General features: G+C 40.7%; 1 protein-coding gene across 1 annotated transcript in view; it reads left to right on the forward strand.

Moving 5' to 3' along the window:
- ADH6 (alcohol dehydrogenase 6 (class V)) overlaps positions 1-4,614 on the forward strand; it is a 39,876-nt gene that overhangs the window by 350 nt on the left and 34,912 nt on the right. The gene's annotated exons all lie outside the window — the stretch shown is intronic.

The following is a 4,614-nucleotide window of genomic DNA, read 5'->3' on the forward strand; positions in this document are numbered from 1 at the left end:
TTGGTGATGGACAGGGAGGCCTGGCGTGCTGCAATTCATGGGGTCGCAAAGAGTCGGACACGACTCAGCGACTGAACTGAACTGAATGTCTGTATCCCTACAGTTCCTAGAAGAACAGAAGCTTTGAATCTCTTGCTATTTTTCTCTACTCCAAGTATCTGGAATGGTGCCTGATACATTAGTATTGATTAAGTGAATTAAAGTGGATGTTATCAGAGGGGACCCCCCTTTAGGCCTGTTGCTAGTCGTGTGTCTGCATCTGCACTCATCCTATTCTCCTTCCTCATTGCCTGTCTCCACTTACGAAGCGCAATGTTATCGATGTCTTCTCTTGATGTGGTTTGTCAGCTTTTTAACACACTCTACCACTGAAAAGGAAAGCAGAAACAAACCTTCATTGCCCAGAATCTCTTTCCAGCTGCCACTGGGAATCAAGATGGAAGTGTATGTGGCTGTCTGAAGTGAGGGTGAAGAATTCCATGCCAAGCACTATTAATCTGGGCTTCTGTTGACTGGCCATGAGAAAGAACAATTGTAGTCAAGTAATTGGAACTTCTCAATCTGACTAAATAGTGGATTGACTTTTAAATTTGAATAACTTGAATTTGACTTATAAAAGGATGCCGATGTCCATGTATAACTTGACTTTGTAATTTGGACTTTGCAGCTTTGGGGAGTTTCTATGGTGGTGTCAGGCAGTTACTTTACAGCCAGCAATATACCGGGGTCATATTGTCTAAGAAAAGACACAATTTAAGAAAAAGACCCTTTGCATTCATTTTCTCTTTTTCCTCACCTTCCTCTCAGTCCTTCAAACATGCCTCTGTGTTTTATATCCCTAACACTCCCCTGAAAGAGCCATTATTTAATCTTATTAGTGCTGTCCGTTTTAATAAAGCCAATGAACATTTTCAGCAGTCATCTTGACAGTTCAATACAAGTGATCACTCCCTGAAACTCTTCCTTTCACTTCTTGCCTCAACACTCTCCTGATTTTTTTCTATCATATTTGACTGTCTCTTTTCTAACTATTTTTAATGTTTCATCCTTCTCTTCTTGGCCATTAAGTGTTCCCATCAGGGTTCCTGACTTGGCAGAGCAGCCTTGCTAAGCTTGAGAATTCACCCTTCTCTGGAGCTCCAGTACCTCTGTTCCTGAGTCTTAGACCTGAATCTCAGCTATGGTCTGCCCTCCAACTTAAGGAGATTAGAAATGAAATGTTTCCCTTGGGATTGTTCTTTCTCTTTCTAAACCACTATCTTTTGTGTATGTAAATCACTTTTAAACAAGATGCTTATTATTTTTCTTTATTAAAGTAATACTTTTTCTATTATAAGTGATATATGTTCAATTTAGAATATTCGTAAAATATAGGAAGCATAAAGGAAAAAATAACATCCTTATAATCTCATCATTTATTAATCACTATAAATGTTTTGGAACTTTTTCTACACATATATAAATTTTATTTTTTCAAAGTTGACTATCTTATATATATAGTTGACTGTGTGGTACATTACTTCAGTCCTGTGTGACTCTTTGCTACCCCATGGATTGTAGCCTGCCAGTCTCCTCTGTCCATGAGATTCTCCAGGCAAGAACACTGCATTGGGTTGCCATGCCCTGCTCCAGGGGACCTTCCTGACCCAGGGGTCGAACCCAAGTCTCCTACCTCTCCTGCACTGGCAGGCAGGTTCTTTACCTCTGTACCACCTGGGGAGTCCTATAGTTGACTCTTTTTCTCTCCATATGTATATGTGTGTGTATATATATATATATGTGTGTGTGTGTGTGTGTGTGTGTGTGTGTATGTGTGAAAGTGAAAGTGTTTGTCACTCAGTCGTGTCCAACTCCTTGTGACCCCATATATTGTAGCCCTCCAGGCTCTTCTGTCCATGAAATTCTCCAGGCAAGAATAGTGGAGTGGTTGCTATTCCCTTCTCCAGGGGATCTTCCTGACCCAGTGATCAAATCCAGGTCTCCTGCATTGCAGGTGAATTCTTTACTGTCTGAATCATCAGGGAAGCCCACATATATATATATATATATATATATGTGTGTGTGTGTGTGTGTGTTTATATATTATGTTTTGCATCTTAAAAGTCTAAAATTACATTTTGACAATTTCCCATTTTTTAAGTATTCTTCTAAAGCTTAACTTGGCTTTATTGTGTTTCATCCACAATTACATTTCTTCTGCAATTTCTCTAGTTGTGGTGAGCGGGAACTACTCTCTGGTTGCAGTGCTCAGGCTTCTCATTGTGGTGGCTTCTCTTATTTCAGAGCATGGACTCTAGAGTGTGTGGGCTTCAGTACTTGTGGCGCACAAACTTAGTTGCTCCTCACCATGTGGAATCTTCCAGTACCAGGAATTGAACCCATGTTCCATGCATTGGCAGGAGGATTCTTAACTATTGGACCACTAGGGAAGTCACCATTTGTACTTCATCCTTGTTTCTCTCTCTATCCACATGACTAAAAAGGATTTTCGTTTGTATAATTCATTTGGAACTTAGCACATACACTCTTTTTTGTGGTCTGTTTTATGGGTGGAGACTACTCTCTGGATTAGATTTGAGTCAAGAAATTCAGAAATCAAAATTGTAGAGTAAAACTTTTCTTCTTCCCTTTTTCTTTCTCCTCTTCCTCTTGTGTATAGGAGAACTAGGTTTGAATCTCTATCAAGGGCAGTTTAATGATGCTTATTTTTAGGGATTAAATTTGCTTAGTTATTTTGAGTCTTGAACATCAGTATTGAATTAAGTTGATTTCTATTCAATTCAATCATTATCAATCTTTCTTTCATATCAATCTCTATTTCACCTTGTAGAGCTGCTATCTGTCAAAACATTTCTGTAGAGAGACTGGCGTTTGTTCCAGCACTCTCCTCCTCTTCACAGCACAGCAGTTAGACACCAATCAGTCAGCAAAGATGCTCACCTTCCCCAAAATATTAATTAATTAATTAGGCTGCATCAGGTCTCAGATGTGGCACCGGGGGTCTTCACTGTGTCATGCGAGATGTTTCGTTGCAGCATGCTCTCTCTAGTTGTGGTACCTGGGCTTCATAGTTGCTCTGGAGCATGTGGGATCTTAGAGCAGGGATTGAACCCACGTCCCCTGCATTGCAAGTTGTATTCTTAACCACTGAACCACCAGGGAGGTCCCATCGTCCCTGGCATTTCTCCTCCACTCAGTACCAATCAGCACTGACTGAACACCTCCTCATTCCAGGCACTCGGGTGGGTTCAGCAGAGTGACAAAGGTGGGTAAGAGTTGGCCTCTACCTATGCCAGGAGGCAGTATGGGCCAGTGGTTATAACACGGATATAGATTTGGGAAGATCCTATCCTTACTATCTATGTGAACTTGGAAGTATTAACTATCTTTGTCTGTTTTTAATCTACAAAAAGAGGGTTGAACAAATGAGGTAATCCTTTTAAAGCACTTCTCAGGGAGGCTGACAGATAGGACAACCCTCAATAAACATTCACTCCAGTGATTATCCATAAAAAGAAGCTTATAATCTATGGGAGAGAGACAGGCAGACCATCAAGTCTTGTATGTATCAGCCTGTCTGGGAAGTGCTGTATCATGGGTATAAACTAGTGCTTTGGAAGCAGAGAAGGAGATGGCATTCTGAGTGGAGGGCTCAGGAAGCTTGGTAGAGGAGCCGATGTTTGAGGTAGACTTTAGATAATCTTGGGGAACAGAGAAGAATGCTCACTGGGTCATTTCTATTGCCCTTTGTTCAGTGTAAGCAGTATGTGTATGGTTTCCAGAGAATAGGACTTTGATTTTTCTTCTGTCCACGTTTGGAGGCCTCATACAATCCATCATACAGTCAGCTATTTAATTCGAGGTTGTCTGTCAATGTGGATAAATCAACAAAAGGACATATTTCCCTAGAATTGCTGAGGGAACTTCCATGGTGGCTCAGACAGTAAAGAATCGCCTGCAATGCAAGAGACCTGGGCTCAATCCCTGTGTTGGGAAGATCCCCGGGAGGGTATGGCAACTCACTTCAGTATTCTTGCCTGGAAAATCCCATGGACAGAGGAGCCTGGCGGTGCAGGCCATTGAGTACCAAAAGAGTCAGACATGACTGAGCATGACACAAGAGCCAAATCATGGAATTTTAAATCAGACATTTCATTTGAGCTAAAATTAGTCTTCATGAAATTCAGTCTCTTTATTAATAAAGAGATGATATGAACAATTAGTTTGGAGGTCGGGGTAAGAATAAAATGAAATTATATATATCAAATTTCTAAACCATGAAGCACTACATACATTGTAGAAGAGTTTATTTTTATTTATACCTCTTTTCCTTCTAAACCCCTCATTTACTTTCCTTCAATCTTTCCCAGCATCAGGGTTTTTCAAATGAGTCAGCTCTTCACATCAGGTGGCCAAAGTATTGGAGTTTCAGCTTCAACATCAGTTCCTCCAATGAATATTCAGGACTGATTTCCTTTTGGATGGACTGGCTGGATCTCCTTGCAGTCCAAGGGACCCTCAAGAGTCTTCTCCAACACACAGTTCAAAAGCATCAATTCTTCTGTGCTCAGCTTTCTTTATAGTCCAACTCTCACATCCATATATGACTAATGG

The sequence above is a fragment of the Bison bison genome, unplaced genomic scaffold (genome assembly GCF_000754665.1).
Source record: "Bison bison bison isolate TAMUID 2011002044 unplaced genomic scaffold, Bison_UMD1.0 scf7180017864263, whole genome shotgun sequence".
NCBI lineage: Eukaryota > Metazoa > Chordata > Mammalia > Artiodactyla > Bovidae > Bison > Bison bison.